General features: G+C 46.1%; 1 long non-coding RNA gene across 2 annotated transcripts; it reads left to right on the top strand.

Annotated features, from left to right (window-relative positions):
• Positions 1 to 25,177, top strand: LOC133212704 (uncharacterized). Of its 2 annotated transcripts, none has more exons than XR_009725581.1 (4): positions 1 to 182; positions 15,361 to 15,503; positions 23,739 to 23,849; positions 24,981 to 25,177. It is a non-coding gene; the product is annotated as an uncharacterized LOC133212704 (long non-coding RNA). The 2 variants fall into 2 exon arrangements; XR_009725582.1 differs by lacking the exon at positions 1 to 182 and adding an exon at positions 14,805 to 15,005.
• The last annotated feature ends 326 nt before the right edge of the window (positions 25,178 to 25,503 follow it).

Raw genomic sequence — 25,503 nt, 5'->3', positions numbered from 1 at the left:
TGGAAGAGGTGGTCACTCCTGCACCCCCTGAACCAGAGGAAGCCTCCTGAGCAACAGCAAACACCCATTTCCAGCCTGTTCTCATCAGGAGCATGAATGCACCTCCACTGCTACATCCATGGGGGTGTTACCACCATGCATGGAGATGGATTCAACTCCTCTGCAGGAGCCTTCTGCTCATGGTGGGTAACTTATCCTTCTTCCCCATGTGTCTGGGGTACAGACCAGCTCAGGGGGGTGGCAACTGGGTCCCACACTGGTATTACTGAGCATCTTAGTAAGGTCTATGAGGATAATACAAGGGGTAATGGTTTTAAACTATAAGAAGGTAGATTCAGACTAGATATAGGGAAGGAATTTTTCACTATGAGGGTGATGATACACTGAAACAGGTTGCCCAAAGAGGTTGTAGGTTCTCTATCTCTGGCAGTGTTCAAAGCCAGGTTGCATAGAGTTCTGAGCAACCTGGTGTAGATAAAGAAGTCTTTGCTTATTGCAGGGTGGGGGTGCACTACTTAATCTTTAAGGCTCCCTTCCAACCCAGACCATTCTATGGTTCTACATTGAGCTTTTAGTGTGCCAAACAAAACCAGATGCATCCAGCAGTGCATGGAGGAGGTCCAGCAGTGTGTGTGCCCACTAACATGATGGATGGAGAACAAACCTTGTACTGTTCAGGGAAAGATTCTGATCTTTCCCTCCATCATCCCATCTCCCCATAAAATACAAACAGGCATTATAAAATCCCAGACTGGTTTAAGGTGGAAGGGACCTTAAAGCTCATCCAGTTCCAACCCCCTGCCATGGGCAGGGACACCTTCCACTAGACCAGGTTCCAGCCCCGTTCAGCCTGGCCTTGAGCACTGCCAGGGATGGAGCAGCCACAGCTTCTCTGGGCACCCTGTGCCAGTGCCTCAGCACCCTTACAGGGAAGAACTTCTTCCTCACCTCTAATCTCAATCTCCCCTCTGTCAGGTTAAAGCCGTTCCCCCTTGTCTTGTCACTACAGGCCCTTGTCTAAAGCCCCTCTCCAGGTTTCCTGTAGCCCCTTTATGCACTGGAAGCTGCTCTAAGGTCTCCCCTTAAGGAGTCTTCTCCAGGCTGAACCATCCCAGCTTTCTCAGCCTGTCTCCCGAGCACAGCTGCTCCAGCCCTCATAGCATCCTTTTTCCTGAAGCTGTATCTGCTGGATCCTGGATTCTTGTTGAGCTCGGTGCCAGCCCTGTGCTGTCTCGGTGTCATGCTGTGCTCAGCTGTGCTGATGCTCTGTATCTCCAGCTCTGCCCTCCTCCCTCAGCAAAGCTGCTCTCATTAGAGCAGAGACACCCGCATGGATAGCCATGACAAGCAGCAATTATTGCACTGACAAAATAAAAGTTTTGAGTTGTTTTGCAAATATTTTTAAAGCCCTGATACAGCAGCAGAAGTGGGCGTAATTACACATAAAAATGTATCTCCTTTAGAGTCTTTTAATTATCTACTCAGGTGAACCATAATTTAAGGGGGAAATCTTTAAATCTGTTCTTTACTAATACTAAAAAATGAGGCGGGAGAGTGTTATTTTAAGGTAATTAACAGAAGATACAGGTGGATGGATGAGCTAGAGAGTAGGGATCTGTGTTGTGCTCCAAAGACCTTGGGCTCTGCTCCCTTCCCAGTCACCACCAGTGTCCTTTCTCCTTGCTGGGCAGTATGGTAACATGTGGTGCCAATACTATTATGTGCCAATACTAACTAGTCTCGTCATCAGCCTTCCCCAGTCCAGCTTTGCCAGGTCCTGCCCTGTAAACACTGGGACCATTGGAAACCACCCCTGAGGCTTGTCTGCTCTTGTGGACCACTCTCCAGCCACACATCAGCAGAACCTCTGGAGGCCAATGCATGATTGAGAATTTTACTGGGGATTGGGGATGGGAAGGACAAGCCAGCTCTCATGACTGTGTGCTAGGGGTGGAAATCCCATAGGAACACTTGGGATCAGATGGGCTGGGAAAAGTTAGCTCTAGTGATGCTAAGCCTACCTGGTAGTATTTTTTACGCTATCTTTTATCTTTCCATTATGTGTTTATTTTGCTCACTAGTTTCATCCTGTTTTCCAAACCATATTCCCTTGGGGACCAGGCTGGTCACCTCCCAGGACTTGGGACTCCTTGCTGGTTACCAAGGTACCCACACCAGTGGTGGCAGCTGTGTTATTCCAAGCTGAATCTTGCATTAAATATAGTTCCAGGGCTGTAGTTGCTGCAGAGCATTGGCTTACCTGAGACCCTAACTAATAATTGTTTCCTTCCTCCTCTGCCACTTCAATTTCTGAACTGCTGTCAGGTGAGACACCTTTTAAAATAAGTTATTTCCATCCAGTCTGCTGTAATCCATAGCTTTCCAATAGAGGAATGAGTGTTGAACTTTATTTTTCTTACAATGGCTCCTCGGAGCCCCAGGTAAGATAAAAACCTGGCTCTTTAGGGCTATGTGGTACGTGTCCTGCAGAGCCTGCAGCCAGAATAGATGATCCATCTTCTGGGGATGAAAGCTAAGGAACAAGTGGATAAGGTAACTTTTCCAGGAGCCTGGAGGCAGTCTGTCCCAGGGGTGCTGCAAGTGTTCATGTAAGACACACACCACCCTGCATTCACATCTCCCAGGGACCCAGCTAGCAAACAGAGAAAGCCAGGCTGGTTTCAGCAGTGCACATGCTTTCCCAGAAGGACAGAAGGCCTTGCTGCCTATCTGTGTCACTTCTGTTATCATGAATGTCAAGCATTTTACAAACAGAGGCATTAAATGTCAGATCCTGTGCCTTACAACCCCTGCTTGTAATTTAAATGTTCAAAAAAGCTCCATGGTCATCTTATTTCCATTTTCTTCCTCTGATAAATGGTGTCCCTTGTAGCACTGCATTTTGAGGTGGGACCACAAAGCAGTGCTCTTTATGCTGCTCTGGACCTTCATCACAATGTCCTCATCCTCCCTCCTGATGTTTGAAAATACTTAGGATCAGAACTCCACCTGGCCCTCTGCTTTAGCAGTAGTAACATATACTTGGGGTGAGGTGTTCAGACCCCAGTGACTCTGGTACCTCCCTGTGCTGGTCCCTTTAATAATCAGATCCAAGCCTTCCCTCTCAGCTGTGTCCAACTGAGAGCTACTCTCCTCAAGAGCTTCAGCCTAGGCATAGTTGCTCCATGACTCCTCATGTGGCTTTGTCCTTCCTCTTCTCTTGGGTAAGTAAGATGAGGCGTGCTTCATCTATTTCTCTCAACTCATACTGCAAACTATCTTGTGGCTTCTTTCCTTTCCTGGTTTTCTGTCAGTTCTATGTATTTGTAGGATAACAACAGTGCTGAGGGTGGCCCAGCAGTGATCTGGTTTGTGTCCTTAGGAAGATAACAAGGCTTCCCTGATCCTATATTATTGCTTTCCCCTTAGCGTACTGTGCTAGTACCTTCCCCACCCCTGGCAGTCAGAATAGCTGCCACGGCTGCCAGCTCTCTGGTTGCTTGTCCTTGATGTAAAAGCTTTCCCCTAGGAACAAAGAATGTGCCAACTCCGAGTGCATAGGTGACATAAAATGCTAAGCTCTATTCCATTTGGCGTCTTTGAGACGGGGTTTCTCATTTGCACTGTGGCATTGACACAGTAAAATAATACATAAAGCACACATAATAAATTAAAGCAAATACTGCATGCTGGTGCCCAGGAATTTGGAACTTGCTGCATGCTCTGTGCGGGCTAGCTAGATGCATTTTAATAATTGCAAATGAACCTGTGGCCAAAGGAGTCTTTACTGAGCACACCTGTAATGAATGCTGATGCTGCCTTTCCCCACAGAATGCTGATAATCGCAGTTGCTAGTGCATTAGAGCTGATTTAGGGGTAAACAATAGGTTCTATCTGAATTTGTTTTACAACCTATTGACTGTAGGAGGTAGTTTTTCCTATTCTTGAAATATTTGTAAATATTTTTACCAGGCCTTCACACTGCAGTTGTTTGTGTGCTTTTTTATGATTTTTTTTTTTATTATTATTATGTATTTACTGTGGTCTGACAACAATTGTGTTCACCCTCCATATAACCCAAAGAGCTCGTGGTTGTTCCCTGCCCCCCTCCATCCTTTGTTAGAATAATTGTTCTTCCCACAGTGACTGCTGCATGGTTTGTAAGCTTATTTCAGGCTCAACTGTGGGGATTAGTGATAACACTGCCTATTGTATGAAGGTTCATATTATTTAAAATTGGAACTAGAACAAAGGCAATTCAATTTCAGTTCCTTGCTGTATGGTAAAACAGCATTTACTGGCACTGTCCAGGAAATGCAAGGTATGAGCTGAGTTTCTGCCTGTCTTGAGGCCAGGGAAAGGAGTTGAATGTGGCTGGATAGACAGACAGAGCATGGGCAGGAGGGGAGAATGACTTGGGTTGCCCCGGCCATGAGGGTTGCTATTAGCACCTTGTTAAGTATTGCCTTTGTCCTGCAGATAACCAGGTAGCTGGTGCAGCACGAAGGGGATGTGGTCTTGCAGCAGAAACACTAAGGTTTTAATTTCTTTCTAGTTTGCTAAAATCTTCCAATTTAGTAGGGCTTGGGGGCATTCAGTAGATCCACACTACCAGCTAACACTGGTGCTAGGATACTCACAGCTTTGGTGGTCACAGTTAGCTTCATGCGCATGACCTTGTTGTGCATAGCTGGGATAATCACATTTGATTGAGGCAGGGAGCTAGAGGTGTTATCCCCTTCCCCTTTCTGCATGGTTCAGTAACATGAACCCAGGTCTCCAGCAAGTAGCCTGTGATCTGCATACACATGGTTTAAACCAGCCTAATGCTAGGTATGTTTGCAAGAATGCCCTAGACCCAGTTTATGTTCTGTTGGTCCTTCCTGAGCTAGCGTCCTCGAGCATCTAGCACCTTTCAGGGGGCTTCTCCTGGCTCAGCTAGAGCAGAAGAACTTGTGGCAGGACTGCATGGTCATCCTGTCCCTCCTAGAGAAGGCTAGGAGTGCAAGGAGAGCCCAGGCTGGCACGGCAGCAGCGCTGGCCTTTCTTGGACCTCTCCCTTAGGATTATGCAACTGTATATCCCTGTCAATTCATGTCTTAACTCTTTAGATCTCATTTTGACTTGAGATTTAAGGGATGAAGGGAAGATGTTGCTGTCTCTGATTCCAAGGAGCTTCTACAGCCACTGAGGTTCTTACTATAATACTTCTGTCAGCAATATTCAACCCTCTATCCTGTCCCACCTGGTGATGCTGACTTCCCCTTTAGGCTGGGAGATGCCTGTTGTGACCTGGTGCATAACCTGCCCATCGTTATCCTCTCCTATCCCAACAGCAAAAGGAGGAGAGAATGCGGTATGTGTGTGTGTGTGTGTGTGCACACGGGGGGGTGGTGAGAAACCCCAGACACACAAAAGCTGTAGGAACGACCAGCAGCTGTAACCCTGGCAACTGTGTCTCAGGATTTGAATGTAATTATACCTCGAACGTGATAAACACTCCTAAGGACTCCTTCTGTGGAGATCATACTAAACAAGTCTTTGAAATTACCCTCATCAAATATTGATAGAGGGAGAGGTTGGAGTTTTTTATTTTTTAAAAAATAAATAAAAAGGGAAAAAGAGAGAGAAAAGGTGAATGCTTGCACTTGCCCACAGGCCACGGCTTAATGAGGATATGTTGGTTTATAACCATTGTGCAAGACCCACAGAGAGCTCTGGTTTGCAGCAAAATTAAAAGTGAGGGTGGGATAAATAAGGGAAATAAAACAGCCAGGTGAGGCGGCTGGGATTATTGATTGGCATTTTGTTTTATGTTGGCATGCAGGAAAGTGATCCCAATAAACACCATTTATCTTGCCCAGCTGAGGCAGTGAAGGTTTAATTGCTGCTGGGGGTGGAGCTGGTGAAGGAGGTGTTTCTGAGGGTCCACCGGTCAGCAGAGCACTGAAGGCAGGGATGTCCTTCCATTTGTGGGTTGGGAGATTGCTGGCAAAGCGTTCTCCATAGGGAGAACAGGTTTTAGTCACAGGGTGTTTTCAGTGCCTGTGGAGCAGGATTGTAGGAGGCAACCCTGGAAGCGGTGGCACTGGCTTAGTGCCAGAGCCTTGCCCTACAGGGATGCTCTAACACTCATTTCTCCTTGCTGGTACTCATCTCTTTCCTTGAAAGAGGTTCACTGTGGACTTTTCATGGCTCTTGTAGTGTGTGAAGGGAGGGAGCTGAGCTGCACTGCTCCATTTTCACCCTTTCCTTAAGCCCAGTAGGTGTGAGAGGTGTAGTTCTTAAAAGCAACAGGATGAGTTCTGTTGGGACTGGATGTCATGCTCAGCAAATGCCCTGCCAAATGCTTAAAGGATGTTTGATGAGCTGAGCAGCTTCTCATCTCTTGAGTGATCTCCCAGTAATGCATATGACCAGAAGAAAGAGCAGGTCAAGAACCACCCTGTGCAGAAAGAGGGAGCAGCTGAAACTTCTTCATAACAGAGGTTCTGGAGACGTAGAGGAATAGCAGAGAAGAGGTAAACAGCTCTTCAGTCTGGTTCTGCCTGCTTTTGTAAGTTTGTATTTAACACAGAGAAGAGGCAAGTGGGTGAGCATGTGGGTGCCCTTATTGCGGTTTTGGTTGTGATGAGTGCTGATTGCTTGACCATAGCTAACTGTCCTGTGGACTGGTAGAGACCTGGGAAACGAAGGCATGTTCACCCTGTGTGCTGGGGTGATGTGATGGTGGCATGCCTGGCACTGCTTTCATGTGACTGTAGGTTTTATCGCTTAGTAAGTGCTTGCAGAGCAAATCTGAGCAACAGGGAGGCAGCAGCTGTCACCTTGATGGGATCCATCAGCAGAACTGTGGCTGGGGATAGTGGGGAGTGCAGCCAGAGTACAAATGGGACACATCAGCACTTTAGCATGAATGATGGAGGCATGATGGGGTTACCAGCTTGATGGAGAGCCATACATCCCCGGTGGCAAACCCCTTCCCTGGGCATCACTGTTTTTGGCAGGCCTGCACTTAAAACTGTCTCTTGGTCATTTCAGAAAGGGACATGGCAAACATCTGAGCAAGAAGAAAACCACTTTTCAGCTTCAGCCACACTGATCTGCAAAGTCAGTCTGATGCCAAGAGATGTGCCAGGATAGACAGAGGTTTTACAGGCTGTGACCAAACAGGAGTGGCACACAGTTGAGACCCACGTGATGCGCCCATCAGTCTGGTGTCCCTAGCTGTGTGCCAAGGCAAACATGTAAAAAACCAGTTCTGTTTGCTGGAAACAGCCGGCACAGCTATGACACGCAAACACTAGAGCCTGATCAAACACTGCTGGCTATTTTATGGGCTGCTTATAAACAGTTGGAAACCTCTGTAATGCCAGTGCTGAGTGTTAGTTACTGCTGCTGTAGCTGGGAGAGAAAATAAAGGGGAACTGCATCTCTAAAGGATTTTGCCTGGGTTGTTGGTACAACGCAGAGGATGACTGTGTAGCACAAGTCAACTGTGACTCGGGCTTGGAAAGCAATAGGTCTTGTTAAACTCCTTGGTGCTGGGAGATGATTGCTGAACAGCATGTAGTGTCAGAGGGACAGAGCTGCAGGTTGTCTTCTGAGAAGTGTTTTGCAAATGATTTAAAGAAGACTGCAATAAACCTATGGCTACTCTCTCCTGCAAAGCTGCTGCCTGAAGTACTTTCCCATCCAAGAGCAGATTGGGGTGGATCATGTATAGTATGTGATGGTGATCACTTGCTGTTTGCTGGACCAGTGGAGAGGGGTTTGGACAACATTTTGTAGCTGAAGCTTTTGGGGAAGGATCCAGATGGTGCCTGCATCTTTTTTTTATTGGGGTAAACATAAAAACTTGAAATTTTGAAAAACTTCCATCTTCCTTTCCCAATGGAATTCTGCTTTCCGGAGCCTTTGGAAGGGATGAAGGAAGTTGGGTTCCTAGGCAGCACTCCTGCACCTGGCACTGGCAGACGATATCGATGGCTGTGCAGATGCTTTTGAAGGAAGAGGTGCTGCATCATGGAACTGTGAGAGATGCAAGCAGTAGGGCAGATGTAGATGAACATCTCCCAGGGCGTGTGAAAGAGGGAAATTTCAGCTGATGTTATAAATGATGCTTTGACCTTTTGGAAGAGCTGTGTGAGGTGGCCCGGGTGCAGGGAATCATTTAACAGAACAGCTGAATTCTTGGGCTGAGCCAGGCAAAGAGTATCCAAGCAGAGGAACTGCTTCTTCCAAGAAGGCTCCCAGAGCATCAAGCTTAGATGGTTCCTTTAAAGGTTAATTCTCACTGGCAGGCATCTGGAAGGAAACCTGGAGTGCTCAGGGGAATTTGACACACTACAAAAAATCTTTATGTTTGTGGGTTTTTTTGTCTTTGTTTTTCAAATGTTAAGATTTGCCCTTATTCATTTCTTAAGGGGGAAAAGCCCAACAAAACCCTCCAAGCTTGCCTCCCAGTGCAGAAGCACAAAGAGGCAGCCATTCCTGGAGTCAGTAGCAGGGTAGACTGCGCTTCCTCCTGCTCCAAGGTGGCAGAATAAAGAGCTCCTGCAGTCATCTTTTTTCTGAGAGTTGCATTGTTAAAACCTTCCTTGGGGAAATCCAGGGAGCATAATTGCTCTGGTCTGACTCTGCCCGCTGAGCTGCTTGAATTAAGTGGGTGTTTTGGCATCCTGAGCAGAGCCTTGTGGGAAGTGACCTTCGCCTTCCGCCGCTGCACTCTGCAACCTGCCGCTAATTAGGATGGAGAGAGCCCTCCTTTGTTTTCAAATACTAGTTTACCTCTGTCTTTACTTTCTGCCGGGAGCTGCCCAGTGTGACTTGGTGCATAATGAACGGGACACAGCAGATGGTAGTGCTCCAGCGCCACGAAACACCGCTTTTAACATCGCGAAGCTGAGTGGGAGGGAGAGGCTGGGCTTTGAGCCGCTCGCTGAGTCTATTCACAGCAAAAGCCCCTCATTAGCCAGTGTCAGAATTAACATCTGAAACCACTCTTTGTTTAAAGGAAAATGAAAAATATTTCCAGGGCTGCTTTCATTTAGTATTTGTAAACTTGGGAGGCTGGGACAAGGAAGCGCTTCAACAGCGTCAATGCAAGGGGCATCGCTGAAGTTTAGACATGGGCAGGTGGCTGGTCCCTTGAAAGAGATGGGCTTTGCCTGCTCTTGGGACCATTTACTCAGGTCATCTCCCTTCTGTAATGGTCTAAGAATTGCCCAGCTCTGGGCACTGGGTTAGAGGCTGATGAAGAATTCCTGCCTTTTGGAAAACCCCTTCTTTCCAACCTAAAAATGGTGGGACAAAAGTGAAGTTTTTAAAGGTAAAACTCTGCATCTCTCCTGCAGGAGAAACTGGATTATGGGGCACTTAGAGGGTTTAAGCCAGATTTGCTCTCAAAGAGGATTAGTTAAACTGTTTTAAATTTCTATGTGAATATGCCCTATTCAAATGTAATCTGGTTTATCATAATTTGCTTTGGAAATGAGTCTGGTAAACCCAATTAATGTGACTTCAGTCCTGAATGAGAGCACCCTGTAGGGATCTGCTAATTTGGAAGTAATACACTTTAAATCCACACCTTCAACCAGTATGTCCAGACTTTACCTAATGCTTCTTTTGAGATAATGGTTAGCCACATCTGGTGACAAAAGGAACCCAAATGGTTTATTTGGGTGTATCAAAGACCCTTACCCATGCTCTAGAAATACTTAAGACCCCAATTCTTCTGAGACATTTTGGATCAAAGGAATCCATACCAAAAAGCATCAGGCAATGGGTTAGCTGAGCAGCAGTTTGGAGATGTGGGCTCCAGACAAGTCAGCTCCCAGAAGGGCATCTAAGCAATGCAGAAACACATCTTCAGGCAGCAGCTACTGCAAACCACATCACAGCCTGCTAGCACTTGGAGCTCATCCCTTTGGAGACCTGTGGTCTGTAGGGCAGGAGCCTAGGTTTTTGGAATGCGAATTTGGAGGCAATACATAGTGGTCTGAAAAAGCAGTTCCTGATCCCTTGATGGGCAGAGGCCACTCTCTGGCTGCTGATTGATGATCAAGGGGGTTGCTCTGATGTGGCCAGCACAAGAGCATGAAGGAGCGGTCAACCTCTCAGCCTTTGCATGTGGTGGCTGTTGGAAGTAAGGCCATGGCAACCCCTGCCCTTACCAAAAGTAGGAGGGAGAATACATCAAGATGTAGGAAGGGTGCTGTGGGTCTGTTGTCATGTCCAGAGGCTCCAGATATGCACCTGAGCAAACAGAGGGCACTTCTGTGCATACTGGTGCTGCTAATACAGTTGTGTTCCCATTCTTCTGCTCTTACTCAGCTATAGGATTGCCTTAAAGTAGGAACATTGCACCCTCCGAGGTCACATAGTGCCAGGCAGCAGAAACAGGAGTGGACAGAGAAGAGGGTGCATTGCCCTGGGATCAGCCATGCACTAAGACTGTCTTTTGGTGCATCCTGTGGCAGGGATCTGGACCTTCCTGGGCAGGTGGTATAGCAGCTCTCGGCTGGAGCAGGAGGAATGTGCTGTACACCTGAAACAGTGGGAAGAGCTGGGATGTTCCAGGCAGTCAAGCAGGTATTCTGTGGAGGGCAATGTGCTGGAGAAGGCAATGTAGAGAGACTGAGTAATCCACCCGGCAGGACACTCTGAACATGCCATATCAGCTCTACTTCAGCACCATCCGGTGGCATGGTGTTGCCCAGTTTTATGAGGTCTTAGCAGCTTGTGCTGCTCTGCTGTCCACAGGCTGTCTGCCTGCCTTTGGGCAGATCTGTCTCCATGGAGCAGATGCTCAGATAGTGTCTGCATGGAACCAGCTCAAAGATAACAATTGCAGGAAGACCGCACTGCTCTGGATTGGAGCTGGCTCTGCAGGAGGTAACTCAGCTAATTCTGATCTGCTTGGGCAGCTCCCAGCCTGGGTAATCTCCTCTCAGCAGATGGAAAGGTGACCATGCAGCAACCTACGCCGGGTGTTTCCATTGTGCTGTGTTCATAACTGCGTATTATCCAACCTGAGCTTTCTAAGAGTTGCCACTCAACAAGTGAAGTGCTTGGCAGAGCAGGGTGTGGGCCTGCCATCTCCTTTGCTCAACACCAGTTTTCCTTGTGTCCCTAGATACCGCTGAGAGAGATTGAAGCTTGGATAGAAGCGCCGAGTTGGCAACTTTTAATATTGCTGAAACATAATCAGCTTTTGCTTCTACAGCAATTAGCATGTTATTACCCATAATGTTTTGCATGGCAATTTTGTTGTAAACATTTGTACTAATTCACCATAACCTAATTATTTTTATGACATGTAATTATGAAATATTTTTGGAAGAGTAATGTTTTCTTTTTCTATTTATACCATTATTTCCTGGAAGTGTCAGATATTTTTAACATCAGGAAATGGCATCTCCCCCCTTCCCCAATTAGACTTTTCTATTTACTGCCTCAACTTGCCTCGGTAGCGCAGTAGCTGGGAACATGTTCTTGTGGAGATGTGTGATGGATTCCAGGAGAGACTAATTGAGTTGTAATTTTTGGTAGTATGATATTTAAATGGAGGAATATAACAGGTGGTTTTCTTCTCTGCTCAGTGGGTAGATGTGATCAATCCTAGTTGCAACACCTGCCATGTCCCCTTCCTAAGTATTTAGGAACGAGTGATGTGGTGAAGCTATAGCATTAGGACCTTGTCTTTCAGGAATGCAACCACTCTGAACTTGGAGGCAGGACCTCTTGAGGGAGATGCTGGTGGGTTTTGCCATCAGTAACCTACTGCTCAGACCTTGCACAGGGGAGGGCTGGCATCCTGGAATAGAACAACTAAGAGACTCCTCAGCCCACCCTGTCTTCCAGCTTGGTATGACTGTGTCAGTGTGCTAGGAGGATGGGGATGCATGGTACCAGGGGGGATGCCTGAAAGCCAAAGAGAAATGTCTGTGCTCTTATTCAGGCTTCAAAGAAAGATCCTGAACCTAAGCTACAGAGGCAAATACAAAATTGGTGCGTGGAGCACAGGAGTGACAAACCCAGCCTTGAGGGAACACTGCGGGATGATGGGAGGTGGTTTTGAAAGCCTCTAGCCGGGGACAGAAATGTAATTTGTCTTGTCTACTCCCTGACTGCATTCTGCTGGCTTGGTGACTGCAGCAGGCAGGGAGCTGCTCACCCTGCTCCCAAAGGTCGTAGCAGCAATCAAGCATGTGTTGCATGCACTCAGCCAACGTTTAATGGCAAGAGGCCTTCTTTCATCTCATTCATGGAAGTACCATATAGAAAATGTTCAGAATTCAGGCTTAATCTTAACAAATATGAAACTTGGCAGACTGAAAGGCTTGTATATCTTGCCTGATCTCCAGTCTGGAGAGGTCTCAAAACGGAGCCATGTGTAGCACATTGACATTCTAGAAGAACATATAAAAAAAATAAAAAGGCATTTTTAGATGACTATATGTCATATAAATGAGATTTATTTCAATGCCTGTCATGATAGTTGAAGCAGTAAAAAAAATCAGTAATTGCCGGTCCTTTGGTTGCATAAGCTCTGGATGTTTAACTCTGAGCTACATTTATACAGCAACTTTTAGGAAATATAGTCAATTCTTTGCCTGTCTTTGTGTCTTCTGGTTGGCAGAGATGCAGCTGCACAGTGTCAGCCATGCTGAGCATGGTGAGTGTTGCACGGAGGCTGCTGTCTCAGAAGTTGTCTCAAGTTATCTGTTAATCATGTGTTGCTGATGAGGACCGTGGAACTTGGGTTAGGAAAAACACACTGGCTTTTTAAAATCATTCTCAGTGCTGGATATTAGTGCGAAGTCACACTTCTAGGAAGCCTACAAGTAATCAGAGGTGCAGATCTGAAATGATACAGTGATTTTTGTGACTGCGAGACCTGAGAATTGAAGTGGGCTGTTATGTGAGGAATTTTAGCAGCTCTTTGCCCTTCCTGAATACCAACAGCCTCCTTCAGGTTCCCTCATAAGTGACTTGTCCAACAGCCCTTCTTAAATGAATCTTTGTTCTTTGGGTTATTCATTACTAGTGAGAAAAGAGAAGGTGACTTGCAAAGTTTTTTCATCTCCTAACCCCAGCGTTATCCTTGATCTTTCTGCAGAAGTAATAAATTGAGATATTTGATAAGACTGTGTATAGACTATCTTGAAAATGAAGTGAACTCTGCACTGAGTTGTAATCCAGCTGATAACTGCTACTGAGGTTTCCCTTAACAAAAGCTGAGTATTTTCTGTCCAACTATCACTGTGATTTTTGACTTTTCCCCAGGGATCGGCAACATTATTCTGCACGTTAAGAAACAGTTCAAAGTGTGTTAAAACTTGATGCAATGTTTGGTGTCTTTCAACTGGCCTCCTTTAAAGGCACCACCATGAAACATCCTGGTCTAGGGTTTTGAGAATTAGGCAATGAAGGTCTCAAGGGGCTGGCAATCAAAGAATCATAGGATAGTTAGGGTTGGAAAGGACGTTAAGATCATCTAGTTCCAACCCCTCTGTCAGTCCTTCCCCCATCACACTGATAACATAGGGGGATCACTGTTGTACTTGATGAGTTTTCTGCATGGGGTGTATAAGCAGTTAGCAGGAGAAGTGCAGTTGCAATTGATGAAAATTAGTCAGTCCCACTTTTTTAAATACACATGGGAAATTGTATCTTGCATCTTAGTGGGGGAAAACAGAAGGATATTTCTGTATTTCCAAGATATCTGGTAAAGATCAAACTGTTTGGATCTCGCACTATGGAGGTCAGGAAATTGGAAATGGCAGTTCACTTCAATTGAGAAGTTTCCTAGCTTATGACTGGAAATAACATAGTCAAAGGTCTCTGATATACTTTGATACTATAGGAGTTATCTATCAGGTTGTGTCATTGCTTTGTTTTTCAGAGGAATGCGTAAAAAAAAGCGAGGCAGAGACAAGGGGCACCTCTTCTGTATCGAGTATCTTATGAAAAGTCTGTTCTTTATCATTGCTGGAGGTCTTATGAAGACTAGAGTTAAATATAAGACAGCATGAGACAGACCTTATTTGTGAGAGTAGCCAGATTACTATCAACTACTCATAAGAACAACCCAAAGTATTTCACCTGCTTCAACTTCACTTTGCAGAACACAATCACTTCTGCCTCTGATGTAACCTGCTGTTCTGTGTGCTTTATATATATGTGAAAATAATACTTTATTAACATATATTATGTGCCTTGGTAGAGGGGGAGGTGAGATAGGCAGCCTGTAATGGGGGATCTTGAAGCAGCTGTCTTAAAGTGCTTGTCAAAACAGGTTTTAAAACTATTTTTAAAGGTTGTGTGAGTGGCAGTGTGTTAGCCTGTGGTGTACCTCTGTGTGTCAGCATGGCAGTGAAGAAAACCATGTGCAGAGCTGTCTTCAGAGCTACAGTTTCAGATGTACCTGAAGCCAAACGTGTGTGATCTTATGCCAGCCATGAATTTCTTTTATTTGTTGTGATTCCACCTGAAACGTGCTTGTGGGTTTTGGGTTTTGTTGCACTGGGATGTTGAGGGAGCATTGCGGGAGCCAGCAGATGGGCTTGCATATATACGGGAAGTGGGCTGAGACATAAGTGTTCAGAATTTATGGTGGACATAAAGACCCCTGGAAGTGATTGATTCTAGTCATTGCTCACATAGATAATGACAGGTTTGAGAATAAAACAGTAACTGATAGCATCTGAGCTGGGAATAAAATTTATCCTTCTATGATGTCATCATGATGTCATGCTTTATTGCCGATAATTTCAAAATCTATCTCAGCCCATGGCTGTTGCCACCATGCTGGGGTTCATGTGTGTGATATCACACGTGCTGTCAGCTCCAGTCACTGATGACAGTGCTCTTCTAATTGTGATTTAAAGTGCTTTCCTGTCCTGATGGGGGAAGTTACAGCTTTCTCAGTGCATATTGTATTCTGGGCCAACTGCTGCTGCTGAGGAGGGAGCATAATTTGGAAGGGTCTTTGGAGGGCAGTGAGTGTAGTTTTCATATGCTGTGTATACAGAAAAAATATGGGGTTTGTGGCCTGAAGGTGACTGTCAGGGTCAGAATGGTTATTAAGGGATGAAAGGGTGACTGACGCATGTAATCCTTGCATCCTTTGCCTCCTCTCTCCCAAAGGAATATTGAACTGATGTTCTGCAAGGACAAATAGAAAGGAAAGGAAGTAAGGGCCAAGGCTCATGCACAGTCAGGTTGATTGGTGGATCTTCATGGTACTTACTTGAACATTCTGCTCAAATGAGGAATTTGTGGATAAAAGAAGACCCAAGGTTATAAGTGGTGTACCTCTTAATTCTAACAAGATGGCCTTTCCTCCTGTCGCAGGGAACTGTGTCTTGCCCTTTCCAACAAAGGATGAGGCAACTTTAGACCCCTTGCTCTTGGACATAAAGGGTATTCTAATCCTGCATTCCCATTTACTGTACTCCACAGGAGAGCGCACGAGACCCTGCTGTGGACTAAGCATGGTAAGCTGGTAGAGAACCTGGAGCAGATGTTTTGTCAGCATATTCCAGCTCTTTTTGTTTTGGACAAGGAAGGCTCCTGGAACAGGTCTCTTGCTTGATTTCTAGCATCACCATGTCTTTTGTGTTTTCACACCAATTGCCTGACAGCACACGTTAGTCCTCTTCAGCTTTTTGGACTTCTGCCTGTAAATCTCTGTGCTGGTTATATCTAAGTGGAAGGATTACTTTGACATTTCTGCTACATCCCATCCTCCCTCCAGCTTTCCCCTCAGCCAGTTGAACTGTATCTGGATTCCCCCGAACAGAAGGGTAGGCACAGGAGCAAAGTCTGTCATTTTTCTTGCAAAGCCTATGGCAGCAGATTGCAACATTTTCTGTCAGCTCATTAATTACGAGGTCATTAACTTCTGAGGCTAGCAAACACTAGAAATACCAAGGTTGCTTCTCAGATGTTACAAATAACATATTGGGTAGTTCTGAATCAGTAGAGATGGCTTAAATGCTGCCTGATAATACCTGGAGCTCTGCTGTGACGGGGCTCAGAGCAATCTTAATGGAAGAGCCCGCGCTTTGTTAGCCACCATAACTCATGCAATATGGGAGCAGTAAAGAGAACATGTGGTATCTGTGGTCCTGGAGCAACAGGTTAAGCTTGGTGTAAGAATTCTGCCAGCATATCGGAACAACCCTGTAAGAGCGAAGTGATGCTATTTTCAGATTGTGGCAGATATATTGTTCCAAAACTGCACCAGCAATCCTTAGGAAGTTGACAGCAAAATTTTCACTGGTGTTGTGAAATTAGCCTCTCTGATGGGTGCCATTTACTGCAGAGGGAGGAAACCAAATCACAGAGCAGCAGTGACACTGGATTTTTTTAATACGTATATATTTAATTTTTAACGAAGTGCCCCTGTGGTGCAATTGGCTACTTTCTCAGTGCAACAGCACCAGAGAGGAAATTCCTTCCCAGTGCTCACAGGTGATCAGCTTACACATTGGAGCATGAAGTTTGATTACCCCTGTAACATTTTATTAGCTTGCATAGCTGCAAATGTTATTAATGCTCATAAAATTATCCAGTCCTTTAAAATGTCTGTTCCACTGGTGTGCGTCTCCATGACTTCCTGGGGTAGTAGATTCCAGAGGTGACTGTGCTGGGTCAGATAGTATTTTACTTTTATTTCCCTCTAATCTACAGCCCTTCTGTTTCATCAAGTATCCCCTGGTTTACTTTTAAGTTAAGGGGCAGGCTAATGTGAAGCAGCAAACTGTGCTCTTCCATGATTTTAAATTTTTCTTTGTGCATACATGTATATAATGTGTTTATAAGTAATGTATGTTTGCATATATATGTGCATGTGTGCATATACATGCATGTGTGTGCACTGGTACATGTGTATACACATGTGTATATACTGTGTCACTTAAGCATCTTATTGGGCTGCTTGGGTGGTTTCCTGCAGGGATCACCATCCCCCTCTATGTGCCTGTGAAGGATGCTCTGGGAGGCAGAGTAATAACAGGGAAGAAAAATGTTGCTGTGAGCAGTGTGTCAGCAGACTTCAGACACAATGGGGCCCGTGTTTCCAGACAAGCCTTTTTAGCTAATTAGCTTAGTAAAAAAATCTATTTCTTTCCTTAAATTCCTTGCCATCCATCTACCTAATAGAGTCAAGCAGCTATATATTGTGTGCGGGGTATGCAATGCATCATCTATCTCTAGTATTTATCTCATTGCTCCCAGCCTGGTCTCTCCATCTCTCTGTCTACAGGAGTTGCCAGGTTTCCCATTCTGGCAGTGACTGTAATGCAAACATGCTGGAGTTCTCCCCTTTTGGATTTCCCATTTCTGTCCCACAGCAGCTCAGCCATGGCCGTGTCCTTGCTTGCCCATTTGTGTTTCCATGATAAACATCCAGAAAGCAGACACTGCTGCAGCTGTGTGGTCTGGGTGGCTTTCTCACCCAGCTTTGTATAACCTGTGTAGGGTCTGAAGTGATGCCCACCATCACCTCTGGAGCTGGGATGGGTGAGGGATGCTGCTTTGTTGAAATCAGAGATAGGTGCTTTGGCTTCAGCATAACTCTGGCAGGAGAATGAGACCCCTGAATTTTTGTTGTGTGAACAACCATTTGTAATCAAATGGGAACATCTCTTCTGGAAAGACATCCAAATCTTAAAGACCCATATGGCAACAATTTTCACCTAAGTTCTGTTTTTTGGACGTTTCAAGCTCCAGTCTGACTGTTGGATTGCTGTTAGCAAGATTAAAGAGCTACTAACATCAGAAACCGTTTTATGTAGGAACGCAAGGACCAGAGTCAAGTTGCTTTTTAGCATTCTTCTTAGGGAACTAAATCGACTGAACTCCTTAAGGTTCTCACTCTAAATTATTATTGTAGCTGTTGTCTGAACTCCTTGTTTCTGACACTTTTTTGGAAGTGTGAATACAAAAACTGGACACAATGTTCTTGCCAGCACCAGGAAGCAATGTGAAATACAACTCCCTTTGTACTTCACCAGGCAGAGAAAGTGTGGTTAGCCTCAGCCTGATGCTGAAGCCTCAGAGTGATGCTTGTGTGTAGTCAGATGTCTACCTTGACCTTTGCTCGCTGCCCCGAAAGTGGCTTGCTAAGCTCCCCTCTACATCTCAGTGAAGTGCATTGCACTTGGAGATGATGTTTGCATGCATATGAGTTGTCAGGTACTCAGGGATGACAAATGCTTGTTAAATGGTGAGCTGGTTGCTTCTTTCCTGGGCTCGGTTTTTGTTTGGAGCTCTCTAGATGTTTGAGTAGCATGGAGTCAGCTCCTCTGGCTGGAAGAGATGGGCTGACACACTGAGTGTGTATTTGTCTTGAATCTTTCCTTTCAATCTGTTTGCAGCCTCGTGTTTGCTTGTGTGAAATTGTTGAACCCCCATTAGTTTACCAAGAAAACGTATTTTCTACAGGCTGATGAACTGTCCTTGTCTGGAGTTGCTGTGCTATTATCATTTGCATTTCTTGCAAATGCTCTCAGGCGTTCTTCAATGTGTCACTGAAAAACCTTGAACGTTAACAGTGAGCTTCTGAGGTCTGTCCCCTTGTTCATGTATCTTTCACTGTGCTGCTTGTTTTAATAACAGAAGTGAAAGTGTTGGGCAACTATTTCTAAAGCTGTCTGAAAACAGAACAAAACCCCAGAAAATTCTGGAACAGAATGCTTTTGTTGGCGAGAGTTAGGTTTGTAAATATTTATTCTTCGCAAGCAGAAAATACCAGGCTCTTGTGATGGAAAAACCAGGCAACTCAAATTTAAAGTGACAGCCCCTGTGTATGAATCGCGGGCCTGCAGGAATGTCAATAGGTCAGAACCAGCTGTTGCGTTGGCATGCAAGCTCCTCTACCATTGAAATTCATGAGAGTGCTTTCTACCCTTTGCTGTAGTTAGAAAACAGACACAAGTGCATTTGTGTCTCTGTGTTCCTCTTGGTGTAATATCTTGCCTATGCTGTTGTCCCAGAGTCTGCCTTGCAGCTGGAAGTCCTCCTGTGTTCACTTGCTCTTTAAGTAGCCGCTCCCTGGTGCCTTCTCACATGGATGAGAGATACTCTACCTTTCACAACCTGTCCAGTGCAAACAGTACCTTATTTCTTGCCCACTGAAAATTAAAACCACTTCAAAAATCTGCACTCTCTGACATGTGTTTGATTGTGAAACACGGATAAGAGAAACTCAATAAAATGAAGGCTTGGGGCTGCACATAGTAAGCAACCTCTTTACACACACTGGAAAAAAGAAGTGCTTCTGCCCCCAACACAAGGGGGATGTGGAGCTGCTGGAGCGAGTCCAGAGGAGGCCACAGAGATGGAGCAGCTCTGCCCTGGAGACAGGCTGAGAGAGCTGGGCTGGTTCAGCCTTGAGAAGAGAAGGCTCTGAGGAGACCTTATGTCTTATGACCTCCCTGTGAGGGTGCTGAGGCGCTGACACAGGGTGCCCAGAGAAGCTGTGGCTGCCCCATCCCTGGCAGTGCCCAAGGCCAGGTTGGACAGGGCTTGGAGCAACCTGGTCTGGTGGAAGGTGTCCCTGCCTGTGGCAGGGGGTTGGAACTGGATGAGTTTCAAGGTCCCTTCCAGCTCTAGCCATTCTATGTTTCTAACTGATTGACCTACCCTTGTTAATGTGAGTTCTCTGCTTTGTGCCAGTGTGTGGTGGTAGCTCTCTGCTATGGTTCACTTCAGTGTGTGTGAACATCAACCAGCAACTTCTGGGAGATAATTCTGTGCTGTGTGGATGCAAGGGGAAGACCTTGAAAATGTTTTTCTGAAAGGAGAACAATATTCTATAGCAACTGCTCTTGACTGGCCTTCAGACTGTTTTATAAGCAATGTAAGGCATGGCAGATGTGCACTTACTCTTTCTGCTAGGATGCAGTGCAAAACCCCACCACATGGCTCTGCAATCCCACTTGCTCTTGGCTCTGCTCCTCTGACTGCATGTTGAAAGCAAGTGGAACAGTGACGCCAAAAAGACCTACTTGCCTCCTGCTAAGGGTCAAAGTATGGGGTTTGCTGACTGCTGGGGCTCTCTGAACCTTGGTGTGATTCCCTGGGTGCAGATGACTGACATTAAAGGGTAGATTTCCCAAGTGACTGTGTCTGCCTGGACCCTCTGGAAGCAGCATGAGGGAAGGTTGACTGGAAAATCTGCTGGAGACTTGGCTTTCCAGGATCTTTATTTTCCTGCAAAGGGCGAGGAGGCTACTATGGTGTTCTCGTGTTTTGCAAAGTCAGGGTGGAAAGCTGGGAGTTAGGCATAGGAAGTCTTTTGTAAAAGAAATTAAACAAATAAAGGGCAAGTGTGGGAAAGGAACTGAAGACATGACAAGGTAGTGTTTGTTCTGCTTTATATTCTTGCTAAGGAATACTCTGTTCTGTTCTGCATTAATGTCTGGTTTACTGTGCAGCCTCAGTGCTTAGACACCAAATCCTCAAAGGAAGCATGTGTGAAGATACTCACAGAGGTCACTGCACCCCAGAACTTCGGGGCTCAATTCACTTTTTGTGAGCAATAATTCATTGCTTCTGTGGCACCTTGATTTCCCCATCATAGAGGGCGTGCCACATTTGGACAACAGGAAGGAAAGCTGGGAGCTGAACCAGGCAATGACTCCTGCAACCAGTGCAGCAGTGATGAAACAGCTTCAGCAAGGAGCTGGAAAAATGACTGCCACGGGGAGCCTGGTGTCTCCTTTAGCTGTGGCCTTTGTGATCCTGAGTGAAAGGTCACTGGCTGTAGCAAATCCTTTCAAAACTATGATCGTCTCTGAATCTGTCAGCTGAGAATTAGGCATGGGGCCAGTGGAGATGTCAGTGCAGGCTTTGGACTGCGGTATGTGATGAGCATTAGCAAGCTGCATGGTTTCCTCTCTGCCATTCTTCAGAGTTACTGTGTTTGGCAGGAATTAATGGATCTGGAGAGAGATGCTGTGGTTGAAGCGCCTGGGTCAGGTAACAGCAGGCATGGAGGTGACAAAGTTGGCTCTGCCAGCTGTTTGACAGTCCTGTCTGCCACCTAGCAGTGTGCAATTAGAGTTCTGCAGAGCGCATCCCTGTGCTTCAAGCTGTGATGCTTCCAGTTTCCAGGCTCCACAATTTGGACCTGTGGGCATGCTCCACCTTATGAAAATAGCCACCTAACCCGCCCTAAATGATTAAGCTGAAATTGCTGTGCTGGTGAGTACGTGTTTCACCATGGCTGCTCTGTCTGCCCTGCCCCAGTGTCAGGCTCGTGTGGTGGCTTCTTTGCATTGCTGACTTTTGCAGGGCTGGGGAAAGCAGGGAATTTTTATCTTCTCCTGTGCAGTTAATTAGGAAGCATTCCAGTTTGTGCCGTTTGGTGGGGAATGTATCCAGGCTGTTCAGTGATGCTAGCAGAGAACAGACCTTGCAGGCAAAGTAGGAATTCCTGATACTGCTACCTAATTTGTGTTGAGCTCAAATTCATCAGCCAACGTATCCTAACCTTTAAGTCTCAAAATTGCAGCCCTTACTGCAATTATTGGCACTAGTGAACAGAAAAAAAAAAGATTTATTTAAGAGGAGAGAGGTTAGTCTGTCCTTGGCCTGGGATAGCTGGCTGGCTATGTGTTAGGTCAAGGAGTCGCAGCAGGTCTTAGCTGATAGAGGATGCTGAATTCACAGGGAAATAAATTCCTTAGCAACTCTGAGTGGTCTTCACACAACATGTCAGCAGCAGCTCTTGCTGGTAGCTGTAGGCTAAACAAACTAGTTTGGTATACCAGACAACTAAGGGCATTAAATGGCCTTTGGGATTAGATGAGAGAAGCTGTGGAGGCCTCATCCCTGGCAGTGTTCAAGGCCAGGCTGGACAAGGCTTTTGGACTAGCCTGGTCTATTGAGATGTGTCCCCCCCCGCCAGGGGATTGGAACTGCGTGAACTTTAAGGTCCCTTCCATCTCTTACTGTTCTAAGATTCTATGAGCTTTGTGATGGGATCCGGCCATACCCTGGAGCTCCTGGAGAAGTGCCTACACTTGGGAATGTGCCTCCAACCTTAGCATGCAGTGAGGGAAGCTGGTGTAGCACCACACAACACCTAAGCGTGCTCCTTATTCTGTGTTTTCTCATCAGCAGATGCTGGGGCTTCATGAATGGGGAAGGGAGGTGGCTCATGTGCTTCTGGCTGGGAGGATAATCTATGTACATCTGATTGACACTGGGAAAACATTACTGAACCCTTGCAGTATGGTGGAAGCTCATTGGGATTCAGGGCTCAGTCACAGAAATGCACCACCTGGCAGGATCAGTCACCTCAACCCTCACTGACCAAAAGAGAGAGCCACCAGCTCTCAGTCACCACTGGGGGCATGTCACTGGAAATGACAAACGGTGGGGGAAGGAACAGGGCATAGGGAGATGGGGATTGCACAGGGAGTGTGTGAAATAAACCTTTGACTTGGATGAGCTCAGAGAACACTGAAAGAGCAGCTGCCATGGGCTAAGTGCCATTCTCCATCCTCTTCTGGAGAGGTGGGTGAGAGACGCCTGCCTGCCACAGCAGTGGGGCTGCACTGCCTGGGGCCAGAGGGCTTCGAGAGGGAACGGTGTGGGGAGGAGCAAGCTGGACCGTTTGGGACAGAAATGTTTTGCTGAGCCAGACCAGGGGTTCATCTAACCCAGGTCACTGTTTCCAGCAGCAGCAGCAGGAGGTGCCCTGTGGAGAGAGCCAGAGTGATGAATCTGGCCCCTTTTGCCATCCATTCCCTTTGTGCCCAGCATCTGTAGTGTTTGGAACAGAGGTATTAGAAGGTATCTCTGCCTTGTCTCTAGTCTCTGTTTGGAGTGGTTATTTTTGAATTTAGTTCATGAATTTCATTCTGCTGATGGGTGGCCCTGTGCTTTGCTGCTGATTACCATCACCCACACCCTACCTGAGTTGTTTGCAGTTGTACTATCACATCTGTACAAGGATTGAAGGAGCCTGTCTCTTCCAGCCTTCCTCAATGAAGGAGGCTGCGTGTTGTAAGGTGGTTACTACCACTGCAGTATTACCTGCCTCTTCACGACAAGTCTTGAACTCCAGTGTCTTCAGCTGAAGATAGTTTTGCCATATCCTGGTAGTTGGAGGGAGCTGCTCTGTGTGGCTGTCTACCACACCAGTGTGTGTGGGAAGTGGCTGCACAAACAACATCTCTGTCCTGTTCCATTCCCATCTCTTGGCATGCTTAAACGTCTCAGCTTGGGTAAGAGCTCCTGGAATTAAGGTGTGCAGTGGAGGTAAGTGCTCTTGCTGACCTGACTTGTGATCTTTGTTGCTGTCTTAAATAAGGGCCACCCCAGTTCTTAGTAGTGTGCTCACACTCAGGACCCAGTGGGCTTTTCTGATACCATAGCTCTTCCAAGCTGGAGCTCTAGGCAGAGGGATGAGAGATGATGTCTGCCAGTGAGCTGCTGTTAATCTTGATGGCTGTTGTTGACTTGATAGGTAAGCTCTGAGTGGATCACTCTCCTCTGGGGAGGCACTTGTTTGCAGTCATTAACCTTTATTTGGTTTGGCTTATATGCTCAGGTAGCAAATTAGGTCAGATTGAAGTGGCTTACATTAAACTGAGCAATGGCTACTTGAATCTGGAGTGACCGTGTCCACACAGAGGTTAATTCAGTTTAACCTGATCACTTTAAATCTACCCTTGTTGTGAAGAGGATGGATTTCCATCACTGTCCCTGCACAGGTCTGTCTTTTGGTGGGGCAGAGGAGGAGCAGTCTGTTCCCATGTTTGAAGAGGGGAGTCCAGCCCCTGCTACTCCAGTATCTCCCTCTTTGCCCAGCTGCCCCTTGAATGGTAAGCCTGGTTCTTGGCAGTGTATCTGTTTGTATACTGATTTAGCTAGCTGAAACAAAATGAGTAATGCTAATTGCTGTGGTTAGACTGCTTTTAGTCTCTCTGATTTTTACAGCTCTTACCATGCACAGGACAGAACAAGGTTCCCAAGAGGGGCAGAATTAACTAGTGAAGTAATAAATCTCCTGATTACTGTCAGGTGCTGGAGGGTTGTACGAACACTGTAACTTTGTCAGTCTTTGACTGAGTAATAATAAATGAAAAAAGGAACCCCAGAACATGCTCCTCTGGGACCTGGAAACAGTCCAGCCAATGCAGCTCTCATCCTGGCCCATTTGTTACAGCTAAAGCAGAGTTTTGTCTGGACCGTTCTGTTGTTTGGAGATGGCTGGAGTTTTTGTCTAGTTCCTGGTCCTCTTCTACACCATCAACTGCGTTCAAGACCTTTGCAGCTTACCCTTCACCTCTATCTCTCAAAGGCATTGTATGTCTAAAGACTGCAAGGTGTTAACATATTCTAGCAAGGCTGGATGAAGGACTAATCTCGATGTAGATCCCACCTGAGATCCTTCCTAAACCTGCAGCAAAGTCTCGGTATCCAAAAATGCTAGACAAAACAAATGCTGTAGGTGTCCAAATGCCTTCGCAGGCAGTAGACTTAATCCTCACCTATTGTCTTGAAACGGGAAGCTACCATCCTTACTACACTTACCACCTGACCCTGTTCAAAACCCCATTGCTCCTTTGCAATGCCAGGTGTCATCAGCAGTGGAGTTGCCATGAGATCAGCCTGGTGCACTGGCCTCTGTCAGTAACTATCTCAGCGCTTAAGAACACCAGCAGGGTTCTAATATTAATGAGTTGTGCTGAGCCTTCAGGAGGAAAGGCTGCCTTGCAGAGCTCAGGCTGGGAGGAGGAGTTTACACTGTGATTTCTCAGAAGCAGAGGATGGGGTTGTGCCTTCTGTACAATTTGGCTACCCTGATTCAAGCCCAGCCTGCACAGATGCTCTGGGGAAGGCTCTGGCTAGCAGGAACTGGTCTGGGTGGTTGTGGTGACTTTTGTCCTTGAAGTCCTTCGCTTTTATTTGAGCTTCATCCCTAAGAAGAGAGGTGACTTCAATCCCTGTAGCCTGTGAGCTGGAAGGAAATGGAAGGGAAAAGAGCTAGTGCTGCTGTGCAGAGGCTGAGATCGGTGGGAAATCACAATTACCTCCCAGATCTGCAAAACGCCAACTTCCTTAAAAGTGAGCACTTAATGTAGAAGGAAATGTGGTGTCTGATAATAGATACTACCCTAATGAATAAACAAATGCTTTAAAAGATGGACTCCTCATGCAATGTGCTTTTTTAATTTGGTATCAATTTGCATGCTAGTCAATTTGCATACATTAAATACATCTCCCCTTCTGCATCGAGTTCCCCCTCCCCTTCACTACAACATCTCGTTACAGTGCTGCTGAGACTGAGGAGCTCGTGGATCTGGAGGGGATATTAATTTGCCCAACACATGCTGTGCAGGTTTTTATCACTTGCTGCACATTGGCCCTAGTGTCTTTTGAAGTCACTAGTGCCTCGAAGGGCCTTCTGCTTCAGGTAGTTGAAATGGAAAAGAAAGAAAGGGGAGGAGGGGCTGCCTGGAAAAGAAATGCACA

Source organism: Neopsephotus bourkii, unplaced genomic scaffold (genome assembly GCF_033783945.1).
Source record: "Neopsephotus bourkii isolate Nb327-2 ecotype Australia unplaced genomic scaffold, CSIRO-AGI_Nbou_v1 NB_739, whole genome shotgun sequence".
Lineage (NCBI taxonomy): Eukaryota > Metazoa > Chordata > Aves > Psittaciformes > Psittacidae > Neopsephotus > Neopsephotus bourkii.
This window is presented reverse-complemented; position numbering and strand designations above follow the sequence as displayed.